Genomic DNA, 19830 nt, shown 5'->3' with positions numbered 1-19830 from the left:
AGGAAAGATTTATGACATGTGAACAGAGAGATAAATAGATAATATTTATACATTTTTATATACAAGTTTCCTGCTATTCCTTTACTAAGGAAGGAATTGGGGGTCAGTATATTGCAGCTAGAATGAGGTAAGAAAGAGGGGAGGGGGACAGGAGAGGAGTCTGGTTGCTCTATTGATGATGGAAGTTTAGAGCATGTTGGGGTAGGGTATACAGCACCCGTTCTACCCTCTCCTAAGAAACAGTTGACAGTTGATCCTCCCTGTGGTTGCAGCAAGAGAGGGACTGAGTCACTTGGCCCTGGTGAGAGAGACAGGTGCAGCAGTAGCTTATAGCCCAGTAGTTCTCAACTTTCCTAATGCCGCGACCCTTTAACATAGTTCCGCTTGCTTGGTGACCCCCCATCATAAAATTACTTTCGTTGCTACTTCATAACTGTAATTTTGCTACTGTTATTAATCATAATGTAAATATCTGTGCTTTTCTGATGACCCCTGTGAAAGAGTCATTTGACCCATAAGTTGAGAACCACTGTTAAAGCCAGAAGGAACTTCATTCTTTCAACTTCTTACAAATGTAATGTTCTATGTGTGCCAGAGAGTCATAGAGAAACAACTGTACCAAGCCCCCTGGAACTGTTCACTGAGTGGTCCTGCATCTTCCTGTTGGTAGAGGGAGAATATAATCAAAACGCACCAGCCGCAGTAATTGAATTCACTCTCTCAAGGCTAATTCTTCCCCTTAGAACTTCATAAAGGAGCAGAGTATCTGGGATTAAAGCCCGTAAGAGGGTATTCCTCCCCTCGACCTCACAAGAGTGAGGCTACTGAGTGAGCAGATCCCACTACCAACATCAGCCAACACTACAGTCTGGCTTTATCTTTTCCAAACCCAGGTCATCCGCCTTTTCCCTGATGAGTATATCCCGTTGTGTTTTAACTTTATGTAGAAAATGGGTTTATTTCGTTTGGCGTTTTAAGGACTGAATGTTCAGAACTGGGCCATTGATTGGGTTTCCGGTTCAGGCCTTGAGGCAGAAGTAAGCAACTGGAGCGAAGGGGACAAAGGAAGGATCACATAGTGAGACAGGAAGCCAGAGAACATAAGCTCCCTTTTAGTTCTGTCAATGGACCCTCTTTTCAGATCTTAAGGTGACCCGTCAGGATCTAGCACTTGTAGCCAAAGGCTGATAACCACGATCAGGCTGCTGTGTGGGAAGAGGTACTGTTCATGTGTGCACATGTGTGAAGGTATGTAGATTTCGGTACTGTTCATGTGTGCGCATGTGTGAAGGTATGTAGATTTCGGTACTGTTCATGTGTGCGCATGTGTGAAGGTATGTAGATTTCGGTACTGTTCATGTGTGCACGTACATGTGTGAAGGTATGTAGATATCCCTGTGCTGTCCCAGGGACCCCCTTGGACTCATGAAAGCTGAAACACTCTTTCACCCTCCCACTCTCTGAGTCTCCCACTCTCCAGCCTGGCCCTACAGTCCACTGGGACATGAGGCCTGGAAACTACAGAGAAACTATTGAATGCATGGAAGTGGAGGGCACAGCTAAGTAGAACAGAGGACAGGACTATCTTTCCGAGACCTGGGGACCTGCTTATGTCAACAGAAGTCCCACAAGAGACCTTGTGCTGGTCTGCCCTTGCAGGGAGGGAGGAGGTTCTTTATCACCAGGGAGAAAGGCCTTTGCTCTGGGCTGTCATGGTGGGAGGTCAGGAAGGAGTTCCCACCCATCTTTAAAAAGGCCACTCAGCCTCCGAGCAGCCAGGGGTGGCCCAGTCTGGGCGATATAAAGAGATGAGCAATATAGCTGGTATTTACTATTGAAAGCACATAAGGGCAAATATTTGGCCAAGCGTTTATTTGCTAGTGGAACTATTTAAATGGTTGAATGGAGCCCAAGTGTCAGCATGGAGAGCTTGATTAAAAACAAACAGGAGAAGCATCTCTCCGCTCTTGTGAAGTTGGAAGGTTTTTGTTTCTTTGGCTCTGGAACCCCAGCAGGCTCTGCCCCACAATTCCAGACAGCCAGACGGGGAGCCTCCAGTGCAGCGAGCTCTTCCCACCCCCATAGCTGATGAGGAGGGCTCTGGACGTCACCCTCGTGATAGCGAAAGCTCTTCAGACCCAGAGCATCGGGGGCCCTCCCCTTTCCCTTCCATCTTTGCTTTTCTTTCCAAATGAGCAGCGGTGCTGGGGAAGCGTCTGAACAGCTGGCGCGGGGCAGGTTGGGATCTCTTTGTTCAGTGTTCGCCAGAGGACACTTCTGTCCCTCAGAGGAAAGCTGTCTGACATCCCCTTCATTCCTACCCCGAGCCAGGTTTCTTGCCATGCCCTCCCTGCCATTCTTCACTATGGTTTGCCCTTCCAAAGTTCAGGGCTCTCACAGGACTTCACAGACTACTAGTCTTCAGGTAGGGAGACTGAGGCTCAAAGGTGCCATTGTTTTCCTGAAGTCAGGCAGTTGGAAGATGGCAACACAAAGCATGAGCCTAGAGCTCTCAGATTCTGAGAGTCCACCCTGTGTTACTCCCTCATCTTCCTGTATCCTGAGATCCTCTTTGGTGGCCACTGTGCAGGGTTTTCTGGACAAGGCGCCAAGTCGGAGACCCCAGGGAAGGTAGATCTGCCTGCTCGTGGTTCTGGGAGTGGGGAGCCCATCTGGAAGGATTATTTCCCTCAAGAACAAACCTTCAAACTCCAGGACCTTAGATGTCACATCCTGGTACCAGCCAGTATTGTCAACTGTTGCTCAGATTCCCCTGCTCAGATAGGGTGGCAAGAAGGAAGAAGGCTTAGAACTCTGCTCCAGAAGTGTGATTTGTTGCCCCCTGGAAAATTTAGCTCATTCTGTATTCCAACCTGTGCCCTGGAGACCACAGACCTAGATGTAGATTCTGGGGACATGCAGCTGGAGCAATTAGATTTTCTCTCTGAACCTCAGTGGGGAGAGTCATTCCACCATGCAGCATGATTACCATTAACTCAGAGGACATCTAGAAGATGGTGCTGGCACCAAGCAGTAAATCCCTAGACATACACGTGCGCACACATGTGCACATGCACGTGCGCGCTCACACACATACACACACACTTCCCCTGAATGGAGTATGTGAATGCTCTGGATCCTAAAAAGGGAAAAGTCCACAGCTCCCGCCTTAGGCAGCTCCCCACCCCCACAGGAGAGATTGAATAGTCAAAGCTGGTCCTTTACCCTTTGCGACTCTGCAAATTGCAAGCAAACAAGACTGCTCATGATAGGCGGCCCTGGAGTGTGGCCAGATTCCTGAGGGTGAGAAAAAATATCACACTAAATCTTCAGGAGACAGTCTCCAGAGAGAAGCAGGTCTTACCCAGGGACCCCTGCCTGGCCCCTGCTGGGTGAACCCAAATGCCCTGGTGGGAAGTCCCTGTGGAAAAGGCAGGCAGGCTGGGGGAGTGAACTGCCTCACAGCAGAGGCCTGTGGGTGCTTGGGACCTTCTCAAGCCTGAAAAAGCCTGGCTTCACACAATAATTTAGGATCAAGTCCTTGTTGGGGCAGAGACTCCTTTACAGCAGCGGGACTTTGGTAAAGCATGTCAGTGTGGTCAGATGTTAGGAAAAGAGAAATATGATTTGTCCCCAGCATTACACGACGGGCTAGTACCAGAAAGAAAATTCTAACGCAAGTGGTCTCTAACCCTGCAAGCTTGTGCCTCTGGTGGGCTATAATTTCCCTGCTCATTTCCTGAGCACTTGAGCTTTCCACTGGGGACCTTCCCAGACTTCCATCCCAGGCTTTCTGGATGTGTTGTGGTTCTAGCAAGACACATCTAGAAGTGTAATTACCCTCGTTTTCATATACAAACTTGGTGTTTGGTGTTTATGATAAAGATGTGTTCTTAAAAATGCTTTGTCACTAGGCAATTCTGTAATGTGTGACCATCATAGAGTGTACCACACTGAGATGCCAATAATGTCACCAGGAGATATAATCTTATATGACCATTGTCATAGATGCAGTGCATGGTTGTCTAAATTGCATTATATGGTATATGGCTGTGTGTGTGTTTAGATTTATACTTGTGTACATTTGCATATGTACACATCGTAATATGTAATAAGTACACATTATAATATTACAATATATGCATGTGTGCAAGGAATCCACATGCAAGCTATGTAATTATCTCACAGCAAATGTACACATCTACATATATGCATTTATATACATGCATATGTATAAGACTATTCTTGAAATCTATGAAAAGATAAGAAGGGGGGAAAAAATCCTAAAAGGAAGAATGGGTGTAAAAGAGGAAGAGAAGAAAAGAGGAATGGAAATGCCAATGGATCTGAAAGAAGAAAAGGGGTGAAAAAAAAATCAACAAACATGAAGAAAGCAAAAACAGAAATACGCCTCTCCCCAACATAAATCATTGCATCGCTTCAAGGCTGTTAGCTTGCCAGAAGTTCTAAGAATGTTTTTTGGGTCCAAGAAATGTAGGCTTGGCCCCCGGAAGCTCACCAGAGCTATCCCTGCCATAGTGCCCAGAGACTGGTGCAAGGGGTGGATACGCCAGGCCCAGCCCTAACTAGGTTGGAATTTCCTTCCCTTTTCCCTGGAGCTGGTCAGGGTACCCTACAGGTACCTCACGTCCAGGCATCCACATGGAGGTAGCATGTCCTTCTGTACGCTGTGAATATAGACAGAATATAACTAGATAAAAAATCCAAAAGGCTATATTAGAGAAGAGGGGCGGGTTCAAGAGGAATGCGAGCCAGCTGCCCAAGAAGAGAGTTGTTAGCAGCGGCCATGTGATGATACTCAGATCAATAGAAATGCGTTAATTTATAAAGGAGTACTAGCCAGTAATAGCCCAAGCCATTGGCCAAGCAATATACTAATATCAGCCTCTGAGTGATTGTTTCATAAGTGGTTGCGGGGATCGCCAAGATGGTGAGAAACAGTTCCAGCGAACCAGATGTGACAGAGAATACTTCCAGCCACACACATGTTATCAGGTCCTCCCTGAGGTCTGGCCTGCAGTTGACCTTTCCTAAGACCCTTGTGTCCCTAGAGAGGTAGACTGGCAACTCTGCTGTGCCTAGTTTCCCATCTGTAGATTAGGATAACAACTAATCTATCTGCCCTGCTATGATGGGACACCACAGACTTTATATACACCAGAAATTCATCTCTCACAGTTCCAAGCTATGTCAAAGTGTTAGGTGAGGACAGCTTTCTGGTTCACAGAAAGACACAGTTTTTGCGGTAACCTCAGATTGTCATAAGTGAGCAGAACCTCTTCTGCGAGGGCACTAATCTCATTCATAAGCACTTTGATGTGGGATTTCCCTATGTATGCTGTGATTACCATTGATAAATAAAGGAACTGATTTGGGCCTATAGCAGAGATATGGGGGAACAGAGCTAGGCTGGGAAAACTAAGCTGAATGCTGGGAGAAAAAAGGGCAAAGTCAGAGAGAAGCCATGGAGCTGCTGGAGACAGACACTGGGAACTTTAGCCAGTAAGCCACTGTCATGTGGTGATATACAGATTAATGGAAATGGAGTAAATTAATATGTAAGAAATTAGCCAATAAGAAGCTAGAGCTAATGGGTCAAGCAGTGATTTAATTAATACAGTTTCTGTGTGATTATTTCAGGTCTAAGCTAGCCAGGCAGCTGGGAACCAACAAGCAGCCTCCCTTTCCCAACAGCACTCCACCCTTATAACCAAGGAACCTGTCAAAGATGGCATTGCACAGTTGGTTAGGGTTCCACATGTGCAGGTGGGGAATTCATAACCAGTCTATAGCAGCATTTCTCAGCCTGTGGATTGAGACCCCTTTGGGACTGAAGGACCCCTGAAATGGTCCTAAGACCACTGGAAGACACAGATATTTACATTGTGACTCATAAGCATAGCAAAATTATAGTCATGAAGTAGCAATGGAATAATTTCATGGTTGAGGTCACGACAAACATGAAGATGTATTATTAAAAGGTCGCAACGTTAGAAAGGTTTGAGAACCTCTGCTCTAGAGCTAAAGCCCCTCATTAGTATTTGTGAGAATCAAATGGATGTGCAGATACCATTGTTCTTAATGTCACGTAGTCAAAGCCACTTCCTCAGGCTCATTTAACCTTAGCTGTTATGAAGCAAAGTTCCTGAAACAGCAACCTAACATGACTGAAGATTCATTGCTTTAAGTCCCGAGAAATCAAAGATTATAAGGCTTTCAGCCTTGGGGGTTGGCCATGGAGGAGGAGATGAGTGCATTCAAGCTGATGACATCATTGCATGCTCTGTGCACTCATAATGATGACATCATTGCATGTTCTGTGCCTCATGCCAATGACATCATTGCATGCTCTTGTACACTCATGCTTATGACATCATTGCATGTTCTTGTGTACTCATGCCGATGACATCATTGCATGCTCTTGTGCACTCGTGCCGATGACATCATTGCATGCTCTTGTGTACTCATGCCGATGACATCATTGCATGCTCTTGTGTACTCATGCCGATGACATCGTTGCATGCTCTGTGCACTCATGCCAATGTCATCGTTGCATGCTCTTGTGCTCTCAGCGTGTACTTGGCGGTGTCATTGCAAACAAGGGCACAAGAAAATACTCCTCACACATCCTCAAACTTCTTACTTCTTTCAGAACTTCAAAAGTGAAGGCTTTTATTGCCCATCGCACTTAGCTTCACACAAAATAGTTACTTAACAAATATCTTGAAAGTAATTCAACAATATGATCACATTCCCCCACCCCTGTGGGTCTCCCAGTTGGAGTAGAGAGATCCCACCCTTCTGCCACCATCAGAAGCTGTAGGCAAGAAACTATTTGAGTCAAAAGAAGCAGAGACATGGAGGCAATCGCAGAACTGGACTCCCCAAGTCCCCATGTCACCCAGAACATATTTTTCAGCAGAGCTAAGTTTATTTCCTTATCTTTCAAAAACATTTATGCCCCCTTCTTCCCTGGGCATCTAGAGGGATGAGAGTCAGATCTTGGTACTTGTTTTGGAAACAGCTCAAGACTTACTCTCTTCGGTGCCCTATTTCTGGTAACAAACACTTGGTCTCTAGTTTGCAAGAAACTTATGAAGAAAAGGAACTCCAGGGTATACATGGAGAAGCCAGCTTCCTTCTACCAGAAAGAGCCCCTCTATGGATTTTTTTTTTTTGAGATAGGGTTTGTCTGTGTAACAGTCCTGGCTGTCCTCGAACTCACAGAGATCTGCCTGCCTCTGCCTCCTGAATGCCGGGATGAAAGACCTGCACTACTACAACCAGCCCCTCACTGGAGATTTTATTTTTATTTTTTAATACATATTTATTTATCTGCAGTGGAGTGGGCACAGACATGCCACCATGCATAGCGACTTGCAAGAATTGGTTCTCTACTTTTATTAGGTGGGTTCCCAGGACTTAACTCAGGTTGTCAGGCTTGGTAGCAAATACCTTTGCCACTGAGCCATCTCACCAGCCCCACTCTGGGAATTTTGTAGGCAGGCTTTGGGAATTGATGCTTTGTTAGCCAATGGCATCATCATGAACTATCATAGAATTCTCTTTACATGTGTGTTACCCCTCGTACCAGCTCACAGAGCAGGTACCACAGCCTCAGTTCACTGTCGATGAGACAGAGACCTTCAGTGCTCCCCCAGGTTGTACAGCTCTTAGAGAGAGGTACCAGAACTTGAACATCTACCTGTGCATCTGTTGGAAACCAAAATGTATTCTCTCTTTATCTCCATGTGGCCTCTTCCCATATATATATCCAAAACTTCATTACCCTCATCCACTATGGTGAGAAACCGAGGAAATAAGAGCAGGGTTGGGGGTGGGTAAAAGGAAAAAGACCAATGGAGATGCCAGTTGGAACCACTCAGTCCCATTTTCCCCTGCCCATCACATGGTAAGAACAGAACAGTCTCCACCAAAACCCTAAATACTTAAAGAATAAGAGAGATCCAGCTTAAATTAAAAGCCGTGTTCAAACAGTAGCTGAAATGAAGCAATTGCTAAGTTATTTTTACCCTGTGAGAAAGAGAAGGACTCCAATGCCCGCTAGGGCATTGAATCGCAGCCGTGAACTCAGAAGTGGACACGGCGATGCCACACCGGGGAGCCTTAACACAATCAAATCTTTTCACCTTCCTGCTCAGCTTGCTCCTTTTCTCGCTGAGCTCACTGCTAACTGCTTCCCTCCAGCCACAATGAATGGGTACCAAAGTGATCCGGGTTGTTTTGACACTAAGCATCAATGCCACAGTCCCGGGTTTTCATTGACAAATCAATTATTCTAGCTCATTACAAGACCCGGGGTGAGTCGTTCCCATCAGAATGGAAACTTTCATTCATTCTGCCTTTCATTCATCCAGGAAGGAAAGACAAAGAGAGGAAGGCAGGAGGGAGCGAGGCTCAAGTTATTAAAGAACACTGCTATATTTCCCCTGGGACAGTCCTGGAGAGGCGAGGTGTCACTGAGCTGAGGAAGGCCTGGGTTCCCTCAGCACAGCCTACCAGGTCCTCATGGCCTTCAGCTCTGAGCCACAGACAGGTGTCCACCCCTACCTCCAAGAGCATCAGACGCCGGGGATTGTTGAGCAGGTCTCCTTTCGGAGAGCTATGAACAAGTCATGGGTGACACTTACGGAACCAAACTACCACCCAGCCTGCCTTCCTCAACAGCAAGCTTCCCCCAGCATGGCTAGCAGTCCCTCAGAGACAACAGCTGATATGCCTTCAAGACAAAAAAAAAAAAAAAAAAAAAAAAAAAAAAAAAAAAAAAAAAAAAAAAAAAAAGCAGGTGCCCCTTGCACTGAGGACCAAGGCAGGACATGCTATCCAATGCAAAAGATCCATTGAATGTTTTGTTCAGTGACAACTCGGGGGAGGAGTCCTGAGAGACAGTAACTGGGACCTGCATCAAAGAAACTACTCTCTCCAGGTCTCCCTTAGAAAACAAACAAACAAGATAGGCAGTGGGACTCTTGTGAGGGAGACCAACCTACCAACCTACACACCAGATTTAGTCGGCATGCAGGATGCTAAGCTGTGTTTGCTTGCACCTATGCCTGCTCCAGCTTCCTATGCATCTGACTGTATTTTCCGGACTTCCTTTAATGTACTACCTCTCTTACATGGCTATATTATCTCCTCTCAGGACAGAAAGAAAGAAAAAGGGATTGTAAACTTTAACGAGTCAGCAGTGCAAACGCCTGTCTCACCCTCACAGATGCTGCTGGCTCTTGACCATGAGCCTTGTGTTTAGAGGAAGCAGATTCAAGCACAGAGAGCATAAGCAACCACCTAAAGTCACGCTGCTGGTGGGGGACATAGCCGGTTGCTAACACAAATACCCAAGCTTTCTCTCCTCTTCCCTCTTTCTTTCTTTGGCCTTTAGCTTTCAGAATCCCTTCTACCTCAACTTCCTGGGTCCTGGGACTCTAGGTGTGCGCCACCAAGCCTGGTGAAGGGCAGTGCAGAGCTTCCCCTGGCATCTCAAGCTCTCAAGAGCTTCCAGAGTCCAAAAGGAGAGCCCTAGAACCAGCCCTCCCACCTTCTCCCTTTTTACCCGAGATGGGGCACAGGTGCAGGCTTTGTACCCATCATGCCCCCTTTCCAGGCCAATCCTAAAATGGCACATCAAGGCCTTGGGGCCTGCATCCTGAAGCCTGCATGCATGAGAACTGAACCGCCTGCATGTGTTTCTGATTTGCATGCACCATGCCTGCTCTTTTTGCAAAGCTATTCCAAGTCCAGGGAGCTGCAGGAGCCTTGCCCCTCCTCTCCCCATCTCTCTGTCTCTGCCTCTCTGACAGCTTTTCTCTTTGACTTGGAAAAGGAGACCCTGCCAAGTTAAAAAAAAAAAAAAAAAAGTAACTCAAACCTCAAAGGGCTTTAACAGTCCCAGAGATGCCAGAACTCCTGCTGGGCACGGCTCTCAGAAGGCCAGAGACAGAGCTGCGGCTTGGGCTGGAGGGGTGATGATGTGTGGAGGAGTTCCTGTGCACTTTTCAGGCTTGTCTGTCCTCTTCCCAGGTGAGGAAGTGAGCTTGGGGAGCTCAGACAGCCTGGGGCCTGCTGTGTGCTGAGTATCTCACCTCATCCCCAGAGCAGCCCAGGGAAACAGGCAGGAGACAGGCACTCTGCTGTCCCAAAAGGGTTCCTTGTCACGCTAACAATTGAAGTCAAAACCTTTCACAACCAAGTGATGGCAAAGCCATTTTTTTCCTTTAAAAATTTTTTTAAACTATTTTTTGACATTATAACTACATCATTTCCCCCTTTCCCCCCTCCAACACCTTCCATGCACCACCACCACCCCTTTGTCAAATTCGTGGCCTCTTTTTCTTTAACTTTTGTTACATACACAGAGATTTAGATATAGATTCCTAAATACATAAATACATCCTGCTCAGACCATATATGTTACCTGCATTGCATCTATATGATCTCACAGATGACCACTTGGTACCAGATAACCAATTGGAGGACTTTTGCCTGGGGAAGACCACTTCTCCCCAGCTCAGCACTCCCTACGTGACCAGAGTTATTGGTCTAGTTACAGGCTTTGTGAGTTTTCCCTCTTCCGTGTTAGTATGTCCGTGTCCATTGGTGTTGGGGCTTGTCTAGGCAGCCATGCTGATAGCACTGTTGATAGCCCGGGTGCAGCTTCTCTGACATGTCTAGGAGACACAATCTCACAGCACACTTCCTGTTCCTCTGGCTCTCACAGTCTTTCTGCCCCTTCTTCCTCTATGACCCCTGAGCCTTAGGTGTAGGAATGGTATTGCGGTTGTATCAGCCGGGGCTGCTCATCTCACGATCTCTTCTTCTCTGCAGTTCGACCAGTTGTGGTTTTCTGTAATGGTCTCTGTTGCAAAGAAAAGTTTCTTTGGTGAGGGCTAAAACCTATACTAATCCGTGGGTATGATGATTCATATTTAGAATGCAGCTAGGAATCGTGCTAGTTTAGTGAAGCGATGGTTGTAGATTTTCCTCCAAGATCCATGACTTCACTAGCCCCAGGCAGTTGGCTAGGTTTCCTTACTAGGGTGATTTCCCTCCTGTCCCCTTAAGTCTAATTAGAGAGCTGGTGGTTACCACCATGGATGTGGTGCCCAGGTCATGCTGGTCATTGTTTTCCCTAGATGTCCTAGCTAGATAGGACTATTGTTTGCTTCTTTCCCTTGTCAGTTTGCATGGTGCCTTCTGGAACTATGAAAGCTCATCTGCAGGGAGGAGGTGACAGAGCCATTTCTATCTACCCTGCAGAGGGACTTCAGGATGGAGGAGGGGAGCCTATAGAGAGATGCTGACAGAGAGGTAAGAACACACATTTAAAGACACCCAGTGTTCCTCCTCGATAGCTTGACCTGACCAGTTGAGTGGCTGTCCACAGACCTGCAGGAGAGAAGCTATATAATTCAAGCAGGTGGGATACCTGGAAAATGGCTCCCACAAGGCTCTTTTCCTGACTTGGCTGGGCTGAGTCAGAGCAGGAAGTCCTTCTGACAGCAATCCAAATTTACTAGGTGCCATCCTAACGATGGGTCCACCCAAATGCTTTTTGTCCCCATCCCGCCTTTGTATTGTGAGGTTTGGCATCTCCCTCACCCTTCCCTATCACCCTTGAGAGTTGTGTCCCTTTAGAGATCAAGGGCTCCTAAGAGAATCTGAAAACTACCTCACACCCCAAAGACACACAAATACAAAAGTTATATATACAGGCATCACACACTCAAGTACATCTGACCAAACTCATTGTTTTGTATCTACCACTTAGGGGTGAGTCAGCTTTCCACAGTATCTAGTGTGTGAATCACCAGACACAGCTTCCACCCCACCTTGCCTCTCCTTATCACTATCAAAGAATGATGAGCAGGAGCCAAATGCTGACTTCCACCAAAGTGCACACACTTATCTTCCAAGCATGACGGCTCCTAATGGCCCAGGGTCGAGGACTCCATGCCCATTCCTGATTCCTTCCTGCTGAGGATGAGCTACTCCTAATGGCTTTCTTCTGATGAACCTAGAAGCTCTTAGGTAGCCGTTGAACTTGGGATGAGGTCATCCAGCAGAAGCCCTCACATGAGAGTCCCCAGAGGACCCCAGGTCTGAGATCCCCACTAAGATACTCTAGAGCTCTGATCCACCCAGACTGTAAGTTAATAAATACCTGCTGCTTTCATCACAAAGTTCAGGAGTAACTTCTTATACTGGCAGATATTGGCACTAGTAGTAACTCTGATATCTTCCGGAACATCTATCTGCTATTTCCCATGATTCCAATGGAAGAATTGGGTACCATTTACCCTGAATTCTTCTACAGTCTCAATCCATGTCTACTAGAGAAATAGATTATTATTTTCTTATGTAAATATTCTGACAACATTTTTGTTATATCAAGACAGTATGGTAATTTTATTATCTATGCATAGAATAAACAATAAAAATGTATTGGCCAAAGCATGCAACAAGAAACGATACAAATGTGTTGGCCAAAGCAATTCCAAAGTTGAAGGAGCCAAAAAAAAAAAATCACCCTTCCCTTTTTAGAAGGAGGAGTTTGGAAGTCACGTGAGGAAAGGTGTAGTTACATGAAGAAAAGAGAGACAAAAGGAATCTATTCTGTGGGACCGTCTCGGTTCAAAAAGATCAGACATACGCTTAACACTTGACTTGACAGGTCCTGAAAGAGCTTGTTCCCAATGTTGACACTAGATGATGGGGCCCCAGCTCAGTCTAACTCTTCATCCTTTCTGTCGCCAAACATCCCGCCTTTACACTTAAAGAAAAACAATGTTACTAAATGTGCAGGAAGGGACCCTGGACTGAGAAGGAAAGCAGGCGAGAGAGCCAGGCAAGAACACAGAGCTGGAACTGGAGAGTAAGATCTTTCTCATCTGGGTGGGGAGGGAGGAAGAGACACACGAAGACCTTCTCAGACCCAGAAGAAGCAGAAGCAGCTACCAATCAAGGAACATACGTCAGTCAGGAGAGGGCGATGGGTGCCATGGTTAGGGCGGAGTTAGGGAAGAAAGCGGGATTAGTGGAGGGATCTAGAACCTTTGCTATGAGAGACTTTAGGGAGCAGGGAATCCTTCACTTTGTTAAGCTGAGCTAAATGAAATTACAGTGTGTGGGGAGGCAACAAGAAGGCTCAGTGGATAAAAGTACTTGCAGCACAGACCTAGTATGTTGAGTTCAATCTCCAGAACCCATCTAAGTGTAGAGACTGAACTGGCTGTACAAAGTTGCCCTCTGGCCTCCATGAAGATACACACACACACACACACACACACACACACACACATTAATAAATACAAATAGTGGGGCACTTCAGACCTTGGAAAACAGCGATTTTGTATGGTTTTTCTAATGCCAGAGAAGAAACTAGAGCCCGAGAGCAACTTTTACCCAGAGAGAAGGTGAGTGGCAAAGCCAGGACAGACATGCCTAAGTATCACTCAGAGGACGTCCGGGAGGATGAGTGAATGGCACACAGTCAAGCTTCTCCTATCAGTGGTTTACATAAAGATAGGCTGCCAAAGCTGTCGGGGCTTCAAAAATGCCAACCTTGGGGGTTTTCACCACGCTCACACACCCCAGACCTCCTGGTAAAGGAAGCTTTAATGTCGGCATATCTGATCTCTCACTGACAAGTTTCCAGAGGAGCAGGTCTCCTGAGTCCCTTGCAGGCAGAGGGTATCTCATTCTTCTCTGTTGTGTCTGCAAGCCCTAGCACACTTCTAGGTACGTGGTCACGGTGCCATTGTGCTTGCCAAAGCCAATGCCAGCTGTCTTTTCTTGTCTGCTCTCTTCGGCTATGGGGCTCCCGCCAAGCTTCATCCCCACGTCTCCGGCTCTCCCTGGCCCAGAAGACGTCTTCCTCGTTTTCTTCTCAAACTTATTTTTAGTTAAAGCTTTGAGTGGCAGGAGGAACAAGAGAGGAGACGGGTTAGCCATGGAGGGTCCAGCAGTTCAGAAGCGGCACTAACTTCCAGATCGCTTTTAGAGACTAACACTAGTTTTCCAAAGAAAACAACGAGCAAATCCATCCCTGTCCAGGGGGCGGGGAGGGGGGTTGGGGAGCAAGCATTAGCTTCCTAAGAGGGTTCACAAGTTTATGCTTAGTCCCTCACCCTCTCCCTCTCTCTCTGACACTGGCACCCATGCACCCCCACACCCCTTTCGTATCAAGCACCAGGTTGAGCAGGTCCAGAGGGAATGGTACCATTGTTCCCTATTTGTGCCTGTTTTTCAAAAGACTGCCCCAGAAAGTGCCTTCTCTACCCTTCCCCTACCTGAAAATGAGATTAGAACTTGCCCTTGATTCTGTCCCAGGCCCAGTCCAGCTCAGAGTGTTCACAGCAGAGCCATTCAGCACAGACTAATCATCGCTTCCTATCTTCCCATAAGATTATAAGACTCCGGGCTCTGGCTCCTGGTACGGCCTGACTGTGTTAGGTCCTGACATACTCCAGCCACTGTGAAATACCCTGAAAAAAAAAAAGGGATCCTGGAGGAAAATCTCTCCTTAGGGAGCTATAGCCTCACACCACAGTTCCTCCAGAGTCACTGGCAGAGATGGGGGAGGGCCACACTGAGTGGACAAGGAAGTTACACTTCCTCGGTCCTATCCTCTGTATACTGTGGGAGCCATCTCCTGCAGGCTGCTATGGGAGATGGAGCAGCCCACTCTTCTTCTGTGTAGGTTCATCAATGCCCTGCTCCCTTATGAGTCTTTGTGGCAAAGTGTTCAAGCCCCTTCTGAGGAGGCATTTCTCAATGTCATTTCCTGACACACACACCTCCCCCTCCTCAAAGAGACGACAACCCTTCTCCAAGCTCCCTCCAATGAAGCTTCCAGCCTGAGAAGGTCACTTGTCTGTCCCTCCCCTCCCAGCTCTGACTCCACCGGAGTCCTCCTGAATGCGGCCTACAGAACAGAAGACTCCAGGGAGAAGCTCTCTCTCTGGTTCTTTCCAGCTGTCCGCTAAGAATAACCATACCCAAAATAGCACTATAGGAATGGTTTAGGTGTGGCTCCATCCAGAGGCAGGTGGGTCGACTAGAAGGCCTATGGAGGCTCCTTGCTTTTCTTAGGGATATCGTATTCATTCCACAAAAAAAAAAAAAAATCACTGCTAACACCTAGTATGTGCCATTCAGTATGCTAGGTTCTCTGTGTAGGAACATGGAGCTTTGGGCCTAGAAGTAAAGCACAGACCACCATTATAAGTGTATGTGTCTCTTGAATAGCTCCCCCATTAGATTTTGAATTCCAGAGTTTGGTGGATTGTCTGGGCCACTACAGATGCAGGTGGGTAGAGGTTGGGTGGATAGACAGCTAGATGGATGATGAGTGGGTAGATGGACAAGAAGAAGATGGATGCGTCACGTATGTTACTTTAAGAGTATATTGACTCGGATTTGTTTGTTTGTTTTCCATCCTTTTTATTTTCGGATCTATTTGGTTTGTGTCTATTTTATCAATTTGAGCCATGTTAAGATTAAATATAAAACATCTGAAGTAGATTCATTCTTTACAGGGCTGGGGGTTGAACCCAAAGCCTTGTACACATTGGACAAACGCTTTACCCCTCTATATCCTTAGCCTTTTTATTGTTTTGTTTTTAATTTTGAGACAAGGTCTTATCTAAGTTGTACAGACTTAGACTCAGCCTTGAACTCGCCATACCACTGCCCTCAGGTTCCATACTGGCTGGAATTACAAACTTGTGTCACCGGGCCTGACTGAAAGAGAACATTGAAAAAAGTATGATGTGCCAGACATATGGGACAGGTGCAAGAACCGTTGTGTGGATTGACTCTTGGCTTTGAATCCATCCCAACACAGTTCTTAGGACATCTGTAGCCAACCACTAGAGGCGGTGAGTATGTCAAAGAAAGAGTATTTGTTCTCTTTGAACCAGAGGATCAGGCTGGACGAGATAGGGTTATAATAGACCACTGAGGTCAAAAGATAGGTGTCACATCCAACTCAGTCTTAAGCAGCCTATCCTACTGCAAGGACACTAAGCAGTCCTTACAGAATAAATGAGCATCCTCATTCAAATGCTGGTTCTTGGACTTCTGTATACTTACTACTGAACTGCTTACGGGTCTCCATAAGAAACCTTCATATTCCCAAGTGTCCCAGTGAATCCCAGCATTTCCAAAGCCAGCCCTAAACAGGATCAAAAGCTAACTGGGGTCCTTTTCTCACACAGAGCTCCCATGACTGTCCATCATCCACATGTTGGCATCTCAGGTTCTTCGAAGGGCATAGCAGGCGATCCATGAAACCCAATACAACTTTAGAGAAGCCCTGCCGGTGTACCACACAGCCCATCCTAACCTCGGCCTTCGTTCTGTTTTCCCTTGAGCCTTCGCTCTGCGTCTCCACTCAGTTTCATTCCGCCCACTCTTGTGACAACATGGAAAAAAGGGCCTCTAATTCATGATTCATATTTTTAAAAAACACAAATGCCATGATGTATGTTTAATCTGAAAGCATGCAATATTAATAACAATAGCTAGGGAGAAGTCATACCCAAGCCAGCAAGTAATGTAGCATAATGGCAACCCAATTTGACTTGGGGGTATGCAAATGTACCTGCTAACTCTTCCGTCCTTTAAATGGTCGCTAGTATAGTTTTGCCACGTTTATAATGATATTGCGCAGATCAGCCAACGTGAGCAGGATGAAGCTGAAGTTGTTTATAAAACCTACTTCTCTATCACAGTCCAGCGCAAATGTATCCACTCCGAGATGCCATCCCTATTTAGATCACATCCTGTCCCCAGAGACACAAGATCTTCCCCAGCATCGCCCACCGCCCTTCAGGAACATCTATTAGAGGAGCTACAGAGTTTATCTTGAATCACAGACAATTTTAAACAAGGCTGTTTCCAGTTGTCTGACAAGACATTATTCTTGACTTGATAAATGAAAAACATGGCTATGTGTTCAGCGTGCAATGAGGTTATAAAAATTAAAATCACACAGTGAAATAAGCTAACGTCCTCACTGTTGCTGCCTGACCCTTCGCAACTAAGTCCCCCCACCCCAAGAATTTCAAATCCCTGGCAAGTATTTATATGACCAAAATGGAAGGACCTTCAGGGTGGGAACTGCCTGGATCTTCGAACATACACTAGCCTTTAAAACAAATCAAATCAACCACTTGGGTAATTCATTTGTAGGGAATATGAAAACCAGGTCTTGTCTGCAAGCTGTCTGCTCCTCTGTGGGATGGAAGCATTCTGCTCTTGCGTGAATCACTAGGAGTGCCGAGGCTCCCGACATGGGTCTTCACTCCCAAACCAAGGCTCTGCAGGATCACACTTCACACTTGTACAGGTACAGCGTAATTGGTGGAGGGTTATTTGTTTGAACTTGCAAAATGGATTTCTTAAATGTTTGAGCCAGTGCTCGAGATGTTTTCAAAGCGCCTGCATGCTCATCTTAAACACCCACGTTATTAAGGGATTTCATTTGACATTTAACAATTTTGTATATTAATATTCTCCTCTTTCCCTAAATGGCCTAATCCGTCTAAATCCACAGCATCAAAAGTCATTACAACAGAAAGAACAAGATGTTGCCAGAGCCACTGTGGCCCGGCATTGAATTTTCGTGAGCTGAGTTGATTCAGGCAGATTTATATTCTGCTGTTTCCTGAACTCAGAACAACAACAACAACAATCTCACAGGTTCAAGACTTTGAAAGCACTTGTTGGAGCCATCTCCAGTCACCACTTTACAAAAGATGGTGTTTCTGCCATCTGCTTCACCTGTGGCGGCATGGGGGGGGGACGACACTCTGCTCCCCTTTCCCTCCTCTTAACCTCTTCTCCCTTCTCTCTCATCCTCTGCCTCATACAGGAACTGAACTCTGAGGTAAATTCTAAGGCCTGCCGCTATGGGAGGAGGATGGGTCCTTACTGATAGTTCTTCCACTGGAAGGTTGATTTGCTTGTTTTGTTTTTCCTACCTATTCTCTGACTTTCTTTGTGCAAAATACATACAGGGAGCTAGACGGGTGGCTCAGCAGTTAAGAGCACTGGCTGCTCTCATCGAGGGCAGAGATTAAATTTCCAACACCCAAAAGGCGGCTCACAACTGTCTGTAACTCCAGCACCAGGGAATCCAAGGTTCTCTCCTGACTTCTGCAGGCGCCGCGTGTGCATGGCGCACATCCATGCAGTGAAGCAACCACACACATAAAATAAAAATAAATCAAATCTCAAAAAAATTCTAAGATACTCCGAAAAGTTGGCATAGTTAATATTCTTCTTCAGGAGAAGGTGTAGGCAAGCCTTTACTCTGAGAACACAACTTTGCTCTTTTTTGCTAGCAAATGGCCTAATGGATCAGTCAGGAGGAGTACTTTTTAATCAATTTTGAGACACGGTGTTGAGAGTCTGGTGAAAGCAATGTGCCGCCTCCCTTCCAGAAAAGGTCAGATGTCTATGCACGTAAAAATATTACTTGCAAACATAGGTATTTCCCTCGGTGAATTGCTCATCTGTGAGTTACCCCAAGGACTGTAAAACCATCCTATGTGCTCCTAATCTAAACAGCTAATAATTGCATGGTTCTTTGTTTTATCTGATGACTAATATGGTAGGTTAAAAAAAAAGTCTGTAATGTGAACCCAGTTTACCAAGAATATATTTTGACTCGAGGGTCTTGATTTCTACCAATTCTGTTGGAAAACTGTACTATAAGGAATCAGGTTCTATTTGTTGTTTTCAAAACTAATTTGTGGATGTGAATTCTTTTGTTTAACCATCTGTGTGGACAGATCACAGACTAGATTTAAAGGGTGGGGCTGATTCTGGAGACTTCTATGTCTAGACATCCGAAGGAAAGTCCAGAGGATTTTGTGAGTCACACCAGGTTCCTTGCATGAACCCCAGGGACACACATCAGCATCTCAGGACCCTTTCAGAACCTGTGTTGTTTCTGTAGGTAGAGCAAACCACAAAAGAATTCAGCATAGAGGATCTTCTAAGCAATGACTGAGCAGCAACAGGAAGTAGGTGTTGTTGTTGTTTTTTAAACAGCTTTCAACTGTAAAGATCTCAATGATTAAATATGCTTATCCTGATTTTGGTTTCCTAGCCTTCTGCCTTCCAGTGGGAAGCTACAAGAACCAATTGCTTTATCAGATATTGATACCACTTTTTTTTTTTTCAGAACAAAAGGTAAACGCCATCAGGTGTTCAGCATGGACCTGGCCAGAATCCAGGATTTTTACAACCCAGAGAAAACTGTTAGGTGCCCATCTATATATACATGGCCTCGTGCCTCTGGTCTTGTTCAATACATCCCAGACTTCTTCCCAGTGGGCTCTCAGTCAATGTGGTCATGGCCAGAATGGCAAGCTGGGAACAGGCACAGAAGAGGTGCTTCCTAGCATCTTTAGCATCCGTCTGGGATTGGATTTTACCAACACAGGTTTCCAGTGTTGGTTACAGATCACAGTTATTCATTATATTAACCAAGACTTCAGGATCCTACTCCCTTCACTCATATAGGTGTTGTAATAGGAGCGGCGGGGCTGCTTCCCCAACACCGAGCAGAGACACCATGCTTGCCATGCTACACTCCACCAGGATGGACGAAGGCTAGAATCTTCCCGGTAAGTGCACCTTGGGGTGCTTACACACATCATTAGAAATGGGCTAGTCCAGGTGCTAGAATTAGCCTGTAAGGGTTAGAGTTCATAGGCCAAGCAGCAGTTAAATGAATACAGTTTGTGTGTTGTTATTTCGGGCATAAGCTAGCCAAGT

The sequence above is a fragment of the Alexandromys fortis genome, unplaced genomic scaffold (genome assembly GCF_014885135.2).
Source record: "Alexandromys fortis isolate MF-2015 unplaced genomic scaffold, M_Fortis_MF-2015_v1.1 scaffold_31, whole genome shotgun sequence".
Lineage (NCBI taxonomy): Eukaryota > Metazoa > Chordata > Mammalia > Rodentia > Cricetidae > Alexandromys > Alexandromys fortis.
This window is presented reverse-complemented; position numbering follows the sequence as displayed.